The following is a 14,901-nucleotide window of genomic DNA, read 5'->3' as shown; positions in this document are numbered from 1 at the left end:
TACATGACAAGATGTTTAACATTATTAGCCATTGGGGAAATGCAAATTAAAATCATGATGAAATACCACTATCTATCTACTTATTAAAATAGCTAAAATCTTTCAAAAATCACTGATAATACCAAGTACTCATGGGAATTCAGGGCAAGTGGAACTCTCATACATTGCTGGTAGGAATGCAGCAGTTTGGTACCTCCACTTGAAATAGTTCAGCAGTTTCTCATAAAGTTAAACATATGACCCAGCAATGCCATTCCTGGGAATGTACCCCAGAGAAATGAAGAGTTATGTTCACACAAAATCTTACAAAGGATTGTTTATACCAGCCCTATTCATAATAACCAAATAAAACAATCCAAATTTCCTTCAACAGGTGGATAGATAAACAAACTTCATTATACCCATACAATGGAACCCTAGTCAGAAATAAAAAGGAATGAACTATTGATACAAGCAACAACTTGGTTGAATCTGCAAGGCATTATGCTACTGAAAGAAACCAGTTTTAAAATGTTACACTGTATGATTCCATTTGTATGACATTCTCAAAAAGATGAAACTATAGTTAGTCCATTAAGGAGAGATCAGTATTGTCAGAGGCCAGGAGTGGGGTGAATTTAATACTCTTCAGAAGTACCACAGGGAGCTTTTTTTAGAGGTAATAGAACTGTTCTGTGTCCTGATTATGGTGGTGGGTACATGAATCTCTACATGTAATAGGATTCATAAAACTAACCTCCCTTCCCCCATAAAAGTCAATTTGACTACATTATAATTTTTAAAAATTAAAAAGAAAACCCATGGTGCTGTGCTCAGAGCACGATGACAGTTCTTTACGTTGGCAATCAAGAAGTTAACCTAAAACCTGATGTTTGAGCAAAAGACCTGAATGATGAAAATATTTCAAAAAGGTCTGTGAGCCTTAGTTAAGAAGTAATGCATATGGTAGGTTTAAATAAATGCTTCTGGGATGAAAAAAAAAACAGAAAAATGAATTCTAATAATTGTCTTTAAGAAGCGTTGTCTTTCTGTAATGTTAATAGTATAGACTTCATACATATTTGTTATTTCTATGTATACAGCCAATGCATGATGACCAGAAAAAGACTATGCATTTACTGTCTTTGGATAAATAAGCCTGAAGGAGATTGATTTTACTGTTTCATACTCAACTAAATAAAATAAATGTGGACTCAGTAATCATCCATGTTCTCACTCCATATTCCCTTGCCATTTCCCACGAGTTTAGTGTCTAAAAATACTACATCTGCTCTTTTACACAAATATGGCCTTTATTCATTCACCTAGACAAGGCCCAGTCTTGTGTTGAATAAACGAATAAACCCCATTGGGTTGAAGGTACTCAATTCAGCTTAAGAACTTAGCAACTACAGAGCATAAATGGTATAACTCCTTGGAAAGGGCCTGCATCTCTAGTAGGTAAATCCTTGCTTTCATGAATAAGAACAGATTTACCATTTTACTCCTTTCTCCCTCCCTGTTCAATGCCCTTTTCTAGTTGAAAGAGCTCACTTCAGTAGCTATGCCTGGTGATTTGAGAAATACAATTATATTTGCATTAAAAAAGATACTTTCCCTCTTCTTTAGAATATGTGCAAATAGCTATAAAACATCCTAAGAGAAATAGGGGTAGGAAGGAGTATAGACAAATGACTGTGCCTGCATCTGAATATAAATGTAAAATGGGGTAATAGGGACACTCACAGGAGTGTTCATGGGCAATCTCCTTTTCTTTTCATTCATTCATTTAATTCACATAATTGGGTGAATTGTAACTTGCAATTATTAAACAACTGCTTTGTTAGGCTAAATAAGTTAATGGTAATCAACAAGTAAAATGGGATTTTTGAATTCTTGAGTAAAATTATAAAAGAATACCCACTCTCATAATCCATCCTTGCTTATAGAAATTCTCTCACTATATTTGGGGAAAGTGAGAGAGATGCTCTTTTTATGGGCTCCCAAGCCTACTGGTAATGCTTGGGTGGCAGGTGGAATCAATAATGCAGAAAGCCAGAACTCAAAGTGATCTTACGCATATAACTTTTTCCTTTGGGAATGAAAAAACTTAGGTGGAGAAAAAACAAATTGCAGTGGCCTGGCAACTTGGCCAGGGTAACACAGCCTGTTTAGTAGTAGAACCACATGAAAAATCAGGTCTCTTAACTTGACATCCATTGCTGTTTTCTTTAATCCACCTTATCACACATTTCAAGGAGGCAGCGAAAAAAATCTCCCTGCAAAAAATTTAGCTGTCTGAGCCTGGGGTCAAATTTGAGTTGGTTTTTCTCTTCTTGCTTTCCACCTTGCTCAAAGACTTTGGAGGTCTTTTTCCCACTGATATAATTTTTCTTAAGTCTTTATCCTGTAAGTCTATTATCCTATAAGTCTCCAAATCTTGGCCTAAACTGAATTACATGGATCTCTATGCCTTGGCATATGCCCCTACTCAGCAGTCTTTGCCTTCTGAAACATGTCTTTCTTTAAATCCCAATGCAAAGCACTTTTTCTATTTTAGACTTACCACTAGGTCTATGCTATTGTTTACCACTGAATTATCTGACTACTTTAGAACTAGTGTGTTTTTGGTTTTTTTTTTTACTTGTGAAGAAGTGAGTTCTTAATTCTATTTATTATTCTTTGAGAGGGCATCTCTCATATTTATTGATCAAATGGTTGTTAACAACAATAAAATTCTGTATAGGGGACTCAATGCTCAATGCACAATCATTAATCCACCCCAAGCCTAATTCTCATCAGTCTCCAATCTTCTGAAGCATAACGAACAAGTTCTTACATGGTGAACAAATTCTTACATAGTGAATAAGTTCTTACATGGTGAACAGTACAGGGCAGTCATTACAGAAACTTTTGGTTTTGATCACGCATTATGAACTATAAACAATCAGGTCAAATATGAATATTCATTTGATTTTTATACTTGATTTATATGTGAATCCCACATTTCTCCCTTATTATTAATATTATTTTTTTAAAATAAAATGCTGATGTGGTAGGTAGATACAAGATAAAGGTAGAAAACATAGTTTAGTGTTGTAAGAGAGCAAATGTAGATGATCAGGTGTGTGCCTGTAGACTATGTGTTAATCCAAGCTAGACAAGGGCAATAAAACATCCACGTATGCAGAAGATTTCTCTCAGAACAGGGGGGGTGAGGTTCTAAGCCTCACCTCTGTTGATCCCCAATTTCTCACCTGATGGCCCCCCTGCGACTGTGCCTGTCTTAGGTTGTTCCTCCCTTGAGGAATCTTACCCGTCTCTGGCTAACCAGTCATCTTCCGGGGCCATACAGGGAAATGTAAAGTTGGTAAGTGAGAGAGAGGCAATATTGTTTGAAAAGGTTAGCTATTTACTTCTTTGCAGATTTATATCCTGTGGCTTTTATGCTCAGTGTTTGTCTTGAGGTATCTTTACCACTTGGTAGAATTATGATACTCGATAAATTCGATATGAGGCACGAATTCTATTTAAGGATTGTAATTAGGAAGGAAGAAGAAAAGCTATAGGAGTAGCAGATGGAAGAAAGCATGGGAAGATTGATTATTTCTTTGACATATCTTCTTGTAGAGTAACTTAAGCATATATAGGTTTTAAACTATTAACTAAATTGTGTACACACATTAACATAATAGGAATACAGTTACATAACCAAAGCAGACCTCTAATTACCAGCCATCTCCAGTGAAACCAAGAAAACCAGTTAGGCACTCTAGGCATTTGTGAAAACTTATCTATGATATGGTGGATATTGTCCAACTGAACTTGAACAGTCTGAGAGAAATCAGACAAATTAAAACAACCCATTCCTGGGGACTGTTCACATCCCATATGTTTTTTTAACAGTAGATAGTCTGTAGTCGTAAGATTTTGGAGCGCTACAACTTGCACTTCTCCTAATTCTTGGTTGAGTTCCAACAGTATAGATCCAGTCAAATTTGTTGTTTTACTGTATGCACAGGCCAGCTTAGATATCTCCTTCTCCATTCCCATGGCAAGTCCAGGAACTGGTGGGATGAGTGCATCTATACCTGTAGCAGTGCGTGGATCTTTGTTGGGGTTTTTTGATGATCATCTTCTGACATGAGTCTTCCAGAGAGTGCTGATGTTGGAAGTTCTTTTTCCTATCGTATCTTAGTTCATTTTCGGGGTAGCCAAATTAGGCTGTGATCCTCTGTATAAACACAAACAGACCCTTTGCCCACACTTTGATATGCCCTTTATACCATTGTGTAGAACTCATTGGAGGTCACCACACAGGAATTGCTTTGTTGTTGCTGTTTTTTAAGAGAAAGGAATATTATCAGAAAAATGTACCTCCATAGCTGATCATCTGACACCCTTTAGCAAAATTAAGGATATTTAAAGCATGCATTAAATGTTGATTTACAGTTAGTTTTATCCTATCAGGGAGTAATCCCCCTTTTCTTTCATTCTTTTTTTTTGTTATCATTAATCTACACTTACATGAAGAATATTATGTTTACTAGGCTCTCCCCTATACCAGGTCCCCCGCTATAAACCCCTTTACAGTCACTCTCCATCAGCATAGCAAAATGTTGTAGAATCACTACTTGTCTTCACTGTGTTGTACAGCCCTCCCCATTCTCCCACCCCCCCATGCATGCTTATCTTAATACCCCCCTTCTTCATTCCCCCCCTTATCCCTCCCTACCCACCCATCCTCCTGAGTCCCTTTCCTTTTGGTAACTGTTAGTCCATTCTTGGGTTCTATGATTCTGCTGCTGTTTTGTTCCTTCAGTTTTTCCTTTGTTCTTATACTCCACAGATGAGTGAAATCATTTGGTATTTCTCTTTCTCCGCTTGGCTTGTTTCACTGAGCATAATACCCTCTAGATCCATCCATGTTGTTGCAAATGGTAGGTTTTTTCCTCTTCCTATGGCTGAGTAGTATTCCACTGTGTATATGTACCACATCTTCTTTATCCATTCATCAACCGATGGACATTTAGGTTGCTTCCAATTCTTGGCTATTGTAAATAGTTCTGCAATAAACATAGGGGTGCATCTGTCTTTTTCAAACTTGATTGCTGCGTTCTTACGGTAAATTCCTAGAAGTGGAATTCCTGGATCAAATGTTTTGAGCATTTTGATGAACCTCCATACTGCTTTCCACAAGGGTTGAACTAATTTACATTCCCACCAGCAGTGTAGGACGGTTCCCCTTTCTTCACAGCCTCACCAACATTTGTTGTTGTTTGTCTTTTGGATGGCAGCCATCCTTACTGGTGTGAGGTGATACCTCATTGTAGTTTTAATTTGCATTTCTCTGATAATTAGCGATGTGGAGCATCTTTTCATGTGTCTGTTGGCCATCTGTATTTCTGTTTTGGAGAACTGTCTGTTCAGTTCCTCTGCCCATTTTTTAATTGGATTATTTGTTTTTTGTTTGTTGAGGCGTGTGAGCTCTTTATATATTCTGGACATCAAGCCTTTATCGGATGTGTCATTTACAAATATATTCTCCCATACTGTAGGGTTCCTTTTTGTTCAAGTGATGGTGTCTTTTGCTGTACAGAAGCTTTTCAGCTTAATATAGTCCCACTTGTTTATTTTTGCTTTTGTTTTCCTTGCCTGGGGAGATACGTTCAAGAAGAGGTCACTCATGTTTATGTCTAAGAGGTTTTTGCCTGTTTTTTTCCAAGAGTTTAATGGTTTCATGACTTACATTCAGGTATTTGATCCATTTTGAATTTACTTTTGTATATGGGGTTAGACAATGGTCCAGTTTCATTCTCCTATATGTAGCTGTCCAGTTTTGCCAGCACCATCTGTTCAAGAGACTGTCATTTCACCATTGTCTGTCCATGGCTCCTTTATTAAATATTAATTGACCATATATGTTTGGGTTAATGTCTGGAGTCTCTAGTCTGTTCCACTGGTCTGTGGCTCTGTTCTTGTGCCAGTACCAAATTGTCTTGATTACTATGGCTTTATAGTAGAGCTTGAAGTTGGGGAGTGAGATCCCCCCTACATTATTCTTCTTTCTCAGAATTGCTTTGGTTATTCGGGTCTTTGGTGTTTCCATATGAATTTTTGAATTATTTGTTCTAGTTCATTGATGAATGTTGCTGGTATCTTGATAGGGATTGCATCAAATCTGTATATTGCTTTGGGCAGGATGGCCATTTTAACGATATTAATTCTTCCTAGTCATGAGCATGGGATGAGTTTCCATCTGTTAGTGTCCCCTTAAATTTCTCTTAAGAGTGACTTGTAGTTTTCAGGGAATAGGTCTTTCACTTTTTTGGTTAGGTCTATTCCTAGGTATTTTATTCTTTTTGATGCAATTGTGAATGGAGTTGTTTTCCTGATTTCTCTTTCTATTGGTTTGTTGTTAGTGTATAGGAAAGCTACAGATTTCTGTGTGTTAATTTTGTATCCTGCAACTTTGCTGTATTCCGATATCAGTTCTAATAGTTTTGGGGTGGAGTCTTCAGGGTTTTTTATGTACAATATCATGTCATCTGCAAATAGTGACAGTTTTAACTTTTTCTTTACCAATCTGGATTCCTTGTATTTCTTTGTTTTGTCTGATTGCCATGGCTAGGACCTCCAGTACTATGTTAAATAACAGTGGGGAGAGTGGACATCCCTGTCTAGTTCCCGATCTCAGAGGAAAAACTTTCAGCTTCTCGCTGTTCAGTATAATGTTGACTGTGTGTTTATGATATATGCCCTTTATTATGTTGAGGTACTTGCCCTCTATTCCCATTTTGCTGAGAGTTTTTATCATGAATGGATATTGAATTTTGTCAAATGCTTTTTCAGCATCTATGGAGAGGATCATGTGGTTTTTGTCTTTCTTTTTGTTGATGTGGTGGATGATGTTGATGGATTTTCGAATGTTGTACCATCGTTGCATCCTGGGATGAATCCCACTTGGTCGTGGTGTATGATCCTTTTGATATACTGTTGAATTCGGTTTGCTAATATTTTATTGAGTATTTTTGCATCTACATTCATCAGGGATATTGGTTTGTAATTTTCTTTTTTGGCAGGGTCTTTGCCTGATTTTGGTATTAGGGTGATGTTGGCTTCATAGAATGAGTTTGGGAGTATTCCCTCCTCTTCTATTTTTTGGAAAACTTTAAGGAGAATGGGTATTATGTCTTCACTGTGGGTCTGATAAAATCCAAGGTAAATCTGTCCGGCCCGGGGGTCTTGTTCTTTGGTAGTTTTTTGATTACCGTTTCAATTTCTTTGCTCGTAATTGGTTTGTTTAACTTTTGTGTTTCTTCCTTGTCAGTCTTGGAAGGTTGTATTTTTCTAGGAAGTTGTCCATTTCTTCTAGGTTTTCCAGCTTGTTGGCATATAGGTTTTCATATTAGTCTTTAATAATTTTTTGTATTTCTGTGGACTCTGTCTTGATTTTTCCGTTCTCATTTCTGATTCTGTTGATTTGTGTTGATTCTCTTTTTCTCTTAATAAGTTTGGCTAGAGGCTTATCTATTTTGTTTATTTACTCAAAGAACCAGCTCTTGGTTTCATTGATTTTTGCTATTGTTTTATTCTTCTCAATTTTGTTTATTTCTTCTCTGATCTTAATTATGTCCCTCCTTCTGCTGACTTTAGGCCTCATTTATTCTCCTTTATCCAATTTCGATAATTGTGATGTTAGACTATTCATTTGGGATTTTTCTTCCTTCTTCAAGTGTGCCTGGATCGCTATATACTTTCCTCTTAAGACTGCTTTCGCTGCGTCCCACAGAAGTTGGGGCTTTGTGCTGTTGTTGTCATTTGTTTCTATATATTCCTTGATCTCTATTTTAATTTGTTCGTTGAGCCATTGATTATTTAGAAGGATGTTGTTTAGCCTCCATGTGTTTGTGGGCCTTTTGTTTTCTTTGTAGAATTTATTTCTAGTTTTATACCTTTGTGGTCTGAAAAATTGGTTGGTATTACTTCAATATTTTGGATTTTACTGAGGCTCTGTTTGTGGGCTAGTATGTGGTCTATTCTGGAGAATGTTCCATGTGCACTTGAGAAGAATGTATATCCTGTTGCTTTTGGATGTAGAGTTCTATAAATGTCTATTAGGTCCATCTGTTCTACTGTGTTATTCAGTGCTTCCATGTCCTTACTTATTTTCTGCCTGGTGGATCTATCCTTTGGGGTGAGTGGTGTGTTGAAGTCTCCTAGAATGAATGCATTGCAGTCTATTTCCCCCTTTAGTTCTGTTAGTATTTGTTTCACATATACTGGTGCTCCTGTGTTGGGTGCATATATATTTAGAATAGTTATATCCTCTTGTTGGACTGAGCCCTTTATCATTATGTAGTTTCCTTCTTTATCTCTTGTTACTTTCTTTGTTTTGAAGTCTATTTTGTCTGATATTAGTACTGCAACCCCTGCTTTCTTCTCGCTGTTGTTTGCCTGAAATATGTTTTTCCATCCCTTGACTTTTAGTCTGTACATGTCTTTGGGTTTGAGGTGAGTTTCTTGTAAGCAGCATATAGATGGGTCTTGCTTTTTTATCCATTCTGTTACTCTGTGTCTTTGGATTGGTGCATTCAGTCCATTTACATTTAGGGTGACTATTGAAAGATATGTACTTATTGCCATTGCAGGCTTTAAATTCGTGGTTACCAAAGGTTCAAGGTTAGCCTCTTTAGTATCTTACTGCCTAACTTAGCTCGATTATTGAGCTGTTATATACACTGTCTGGAGATTCTTTTCTTCTCTCCCTTCTTATTCTTCCTCTTCCATTCTTCATATGTTGGGTGTTTTGTTCTGTGCTCTTTTTATGAGTGCTCCCATCTAGAGCAGTCTCTGTAAGATGCCCTGTAGAGGTGGTTTGTGGGAAGCAAATTCCCTCAGCTTTTGCTTGTCTGGGAATTGTTTAATCCCACCATCATATTTAAATGATATTCGTGCTGGATACAGTATCCTTGGTTCAAGTCCCTTCTGTTTCATTGCATTAAGTATATCATGCCATTCTCTTCTGGCCTGTAGGGTTTCTGTTGAGAAGTCTGATGTTAGCCTGATGGGTTTTCCATTGTAGGTTACCTTTTTCTCTCTAGCTGCCTTTAAAACTCTTTCCTTTTCCTTGATCTTTGCCATTTTAATTATTATGTGTCTTGGTGTTGTCCTCCTTGGATCCTTTCTGTTGGGAGTTCTGTATATTTCCGTGGTCTGTTCGATTGTTTCCTCCCCCAGTTTAGGGAAGTTTTCAGCAATTATTTCTTCCAAGATACTTGCCATCCCTTTTCCTCTCTCTTCTTCTTCTGGTACCCCTATAATATGGATATTGTTTCTTTTGGATTGGTCACACAGTTCTCTTAATATTGTTTCATTCCTGGAGATCCTTTTATCTCTCTCTATGTCAGCTTCTATGCGTTCCTGTTCTCTGGTTTCTATTCCATCAATGGCCTCTTGAATCTTATCAATTCTGCTTATAAATCCTTCCAGAGTTTGTTTCATTTCTGTAATCTCCTTCCTGGCCTCTGTGATCTCCCTCCAGACTTCATCCCATTTCTCTTGCCTATTTCTCTGCATCTCTGTCAGCATGTTTACGATTTTTATTTTGAATTCTTTGTCAGGAAGACTGGTTAGATCTGTCTCTTTATCTGGTGTTGACTCTGTGATCTTGGTTTGCCTGTAATTTTGTCTTTTCATGGTGATAGGAATAGTTTGCAGAGCTGGGACGAGTGACAGCTGGAAGAACTTCCCTTCTTGTTGGTTTGTGGCCCTCCTCTCCTGGGAGAACAGCGACCTCTAGTGGCTTGTGCTGGGCAGCTGCGCGCAGACAGGGCTTCTGCTTCCTGCCTGGCTTCTATGGAGTTTATCTCTGCTGTTGCTGTGGGCGTGGCCTGGCTCATGCCGCTGCTACAAAATGGAGTCACGTTGTAGGGGGAGCTGCTAGGAGGCTATTTATCTCCGTAATGGTCCTCCGTGCTCCCTGCTGCCCAGGGGGTTAGAGTGCCCAGAGATCCCCAGATTCCCTACCTCTGGATTAAGTGTCCCGCCCTGCCCCTTTAAGACTTCCAAAGAGCACTCACCAAAACAAAATGACAACAACAACAAAAAATAAAATTAAAAATAAATTAAAAAAGAAAGAAGAAAAAAGGCCGCTCTCTTTTCTTTTGTTCTCCTGCGCCGGCCTCTGGTACCCGCTCACCGGTCTTGCTGCCCTGTTTCCCTAGTGTTGGGGTCCCTGTCCCTTTAAGACTTCCAAAAATCACTGGCCAAAACAAAACAACAACAACAACAACAACAAAAATGGCCACACTTTTTTCTTTATTCTCCGGTGCCAGTTTCCGGCACCTGCTCTCCAGTCTTGCTGCCCTGTTTCCCTAGTATTGGGGTCCCTGTCCCCTTAAGACTTCCAAAAATCACTCACCAAAACAAATAAAAAAAATGGCTAATCGCTTTCCTTTTATTCTCCGGCGCCCGCCTCAGATGCCCACTCACCAGCCTTGCTGCCCTGTTTCCCTAGTATTGGTGTCCCTGTCTGTTTAAGATTTCCAAAAAGCACTCGCCAAAACAAAACAACAACAACAACAACAAAAAATGGCCGCTCGCTTTTCTTTTGTTCTCTGGCACTGACCTCCGATACCCGCTCACCAGCCTTGCTCCTTGTTTCCCTAGTATTGGGGTCCCTGTCCCTTTGAGACTTCCAAAAAGCACTCTCCAAAACAAAACAACAACAACAACAACAACAAAAATGGCCACTCGCTTTTCTTTTGTCGTCTGGCACCGGCCTCCGGTACCCGCTCACCGGTCTTGCTGTCCTGTTTCCCTAGTGTCCAGGACCCCACGCATGCACTGTTTCTGCGCTCTGGCCCGGATGGCTTGGGTTGTGTGTTCAGCAGTCCTGGCTCTACTCTACAGCAGCTCTACTCATGCCGCCATCTTGGCTCCGCCCCAGAACTAGTGTGTTTAACACAGATCTGTAAGTAGAATGGCCTGGACTCTACTTTATTTGACTGGATATTGGCCAAAAAAACTAATGTACACTCTTCTGAATATCCATCCAGAGAGAAATTGATAGGAGAATCTGAGCCTTCTGTAAATAACAGGAAGCCTGCCAAAACTATCAGGCTCTGCAAATTCTAAGAAATCTACAAAGAAGCTCCTTAAATATATTTGAAAAAAGGAAACAAGTAGGATAATTATGGTGATGCTCAGGAATAAAACAAAAAAGTGACAAAGCAAATGAATGACATCCTTACCTTGGTATTTATTGCAAAATTCACAGCCCAAAATATTTTCTGAAATGGCCGTTGCAGTAGTACTAGATCAGGGTGGGCCCCCCCATACCAATGATCCCTGCCAAGACTGTACCCCCATCCCTAGACCATGAGCAATGGGCAGAGAGTGGGCACATAGCCCTGTTATCTGGAATCAAGAATGTAAAGCTGGAAAGGGAAAAACAATGAAGAACTGTCAAACACAGTAGGGGTAATAAAGGATATGTGTAACTTTTATGGCCAAATTTGATGCAATTTATTTATAGTGCCTTCTAAGAATTCACTGGGTCAATTCAAATATCTATTTATCATATTACACTTTACAGTTTGAAGAAAGCTCTTAGTTACCTCATTTGATTCTCATTTAACATGTATTATCTACCAAGGCCTGTGATTATCAACCTGCTAACCTGCTTTCCATTAAGGAAAGGCCAATCTGCTTTTATGACCATCTTGATTAAAGTCCCCATATTAGGATAAAGCTTAACTGTGAGCATCTAAAGAACTAGAACTCTACATGCAGGTTCCACTTCAGCTCAAAAGGTAGCACTTGATAATTGGAGGGAAAAAGAAGTTACTGCAGTTATTAAAAATAATCAGCAAAATTGGGGTCATACAAAGTACTGTTAAAGGATGAGGGTAGGAAGAGAAGTACCAGTTTGGAGGATTCCAAGAGGAGGGACTTTAGGGGAAAAACAACCAGCCACACTTTGTTTCTGTTATATCCCACTTGGAAGGTGTAAATTGATTTGCTGCTTCTTCTTGTCCTCCCCTGTCACATTTGGACTTTCCTGCTCTAATCAATTACCACTTGGCCATCCACTTGCAAGCTCCCCAAATTTTGTTGACATCTCTCATTATCATCTCTTTTCACATTTATTCATGGTTATGAGTTTAAGCCAAAGAGAATTCCTTTACTGTCATTATACGGTATCTCAAGAGGGAGCATAAATCAAAATGGGGACATTTTGTTAGCTCTCCACAATATAAAGCTGTTTCTGTTATATCTTACCACTAATGCTTTGATCCAATGGAATTTTTTATAGAAACAGAAAAAATCAATCCTAACATTTATATGGAACCATGAAAAATTTAATTTCCAACTGTCCTCTTGATTTCTATAAAAATTTTAATGAAACTGCAAAAAAAAACAAAAAATTGTTAATATGCTGTTCAGATACAAACTAGACATTGCTCATCTATCTGAATATTTGGCAGACAGTGCAAATGTAAACTTTGGCAATTTTCATTCAGTCTGTAAGCTTTTTTTTAAGAAAATGAAAATATCTTACTTGCTAAATGTCCCACACACTTTGTGTACAACACTGCTAAAAAGAGATATTATCTGCTTATGAGTGATATTGAGACTGTCATAATGTAGGTTTGTTTATCACTTTTAAGTTTCCTTAAGGTGTGTAGAAGCACGTAATGAGATTTTTTACTTTATGTAGAGAGAAAATAGCCTTGTTAGATGTGTGCCTATAAGATGGCTATCATTGTTGCCAGCCATGGAGAAGATGTTAAAATGTTAGCCTGAAAGTAAATTGTATTCCAAAGTCTGAGATAAGAAGAATCCTTATCTAACCTAGAAATATATTGAGAACGAGAATGGAGAAAATAACTACAGTAAAACAGAAATTTTTTTTTAATTGTTTGATGACTTTTAAAGAGGTCATAAAGAGCCTAGAAAAGGTTGGACTAACTAAACCTGAATTGTCTGATGTTATGTAGGTTATGACAAAATCTCATACTGTTGGAAGTAAAACTGCTTTTGAACTTAAAAAAAAATCACCATAAATGGACAATCAAGTTACATAAAACCATTTCAATTTTTTTGTTATAACTGTAGCTTACTTTGAATTCAACTTTAATTTCATGAGTTCAAATAACTTTTGACTTTAAAACAATTTTCTCTGAAAAAGAGAGCTTTAAAATTTATGCCGATGTTCAATATTTCAGAGTTTAAAAATGATGGACTTTTTAGATGCAAGTGGTACAGTAGTTTTCTTTTGCTACATAACATGTTACCATAAACCTAGTGACTTAAAACAAATATCACAATAATTCATCTGAGAGTCCTGCAGACCAGAAATCCAAGCACAGTGTTATGGGGTCCTCTGTTTAGAGTCTCACAAGTCTGAAATTAAGGTATCAGGCAGCTCATGGTCCTTATCTAAAACCATAGGTCTCTGCCTTCTTGATGGCTGTCATCTGAGGACTGTTCTCAGTTTCTACAAGTGGCCTGCTGTCATCTGCACATGTGACCTTCACTACAGTATAGCAATTTACTTCTTCATGGGCAGAGGATGATGTCTCTCTCACTTTGAATCTCTTCCTATAGAAAGGCACCAGTCCCTTTTAAGTGCTCCCTTGATAAATCAGACCCACCAAGGATAATCTCCCTTCTGATTAACTCGAAGTTAACTAATTTGGGGCCTTTATTAAATCTGCAAAAACCTTTCACCTTTTGTATATAACTTAACCATAAGAGTGAACTACATCATATTCAGTCACACTCACACTCCAGATGAGGGGATTATACATGGCATGTACATTAGGGGACAGAAATCATGGGAATAACAAATAGATTATATGATGGATTTATAGTTGCAAAGGACCTGACTGACAAGTGGCCTACCAAAACAAGCTTATATGCATCTTTGGAGAGCTGGAAACTAATTGCTAAAATCTAAAAATATACTGTTGTTAATAAGGAAAACTCAAAGTATTCCATCCAAGAAGGATTCTTGTTAAGAAGATATTTAGATCAATGTCATCACATTGAAATGACACAAAGAATCAGTGTAATGTGAGCTCGATAGGAGCACAGTTGAAAGTCAATTTTACATTTGACTTTATCCAATTTTACCACCATATAAAATAAAAGAATTATGTCCAAAAGGTTAAAGGCAGGTCAAAGCAATATTAGAAAAGAGAGCAGAAAGAGTAAATAAGATAGTAAACTATGATATGAAAATTAAAGCAATTATTAACTCCGGGGAAAATAGAAAGTGGTATAAAAAAGGACATGAAAACATTGCCTCTTCTTAGCTCACATATGATCAATATTTCAGCAGTCATAATAAACAAGCTATAATGTCAAAATTGGGAAGGGCAAGTTTTGCATTCAGGGAAGTAGGTAGAAGAGAGGTCAATCCTCACTTTCCATTGTGAAAAGTTAATAGAAGACCACTAACTAAAATTGAAAAATCTTAAAGAGCAGCAAAAGGATGGTAATTAGAAAGTGGTTGCCATTGGAAGTAGTATATTGGCAGGTAGGGGCACAAGAAACCTGTGTTTTTGTTTTTCTAAATCTTGTGGTATATTTGATATTTTTAAAGAATTTATATTGATAAAAATAAAACTGAACAAAGAAACTAGTGTTATTTTCCAGACACAGACAGAGGCAGAAATAGAGCTTTTGGGGAAGGACAGGTGGCGGTAAAAGGATATGCTCTGTCTCACTCAGTTATTAGTTCATTCTATGAGATGTTTTCTACTGAAGAGAGAAAAATTTCAAAAGAATAATTACAGTGTTCAAAGTCACACAATTATGAAGTGGAAGAGTCAGGTTTCAATCCAGATCTTTAAAGTCATGACTCAAAGATAATGTATGAATACAAAATTCATAGGGAAAGCTGACATTTTT

The 14,901-nt window shown here is 37.6% G+C and overlaps 1 long non-coding RNA gene across 1 annotated transcript in view; it reads right to left on the bottom strand.

The window, feature by feature from the left end:
• Positions 1 to 9,597, bottom strand: part of LOC130683407 (uncharacterized) — a 48,094-nt gene extending 38,497 nt beyond the window's left edge. Inside the window, exon 1 of the long non-coding RNA XR_008997104.1 lies at positions 9,526 to 9,597. This is a non-coding gene — a long non-coding RNA (uncharacterized LOC130683407). The remainder of the gene's footprint in view (positions 1 to 9,525) is intronic.
• Between the last annotated feature and the right edge of the window lie 5,304 nt (positions 9,598 to 14,901).

Source organism: Manis pentadactyla, chromosome 4, assembly GCF_030020395.1.
Source record: "Manis pentadactyla isolate mManPen7 chromosome 4, mManPen7.hap1, whole genome shotgun sequence".
NCBI lineage: Eukaryota > Metazoa > Chordata > Mammalia > Pholidota > Manidae > Manis > Manis pentadactyla.
The sequence above is the reverse complement of the archived record's forward strand: the minus strand, read 5'-3'. Positions and strand labels throughout refer to the sequence as shown.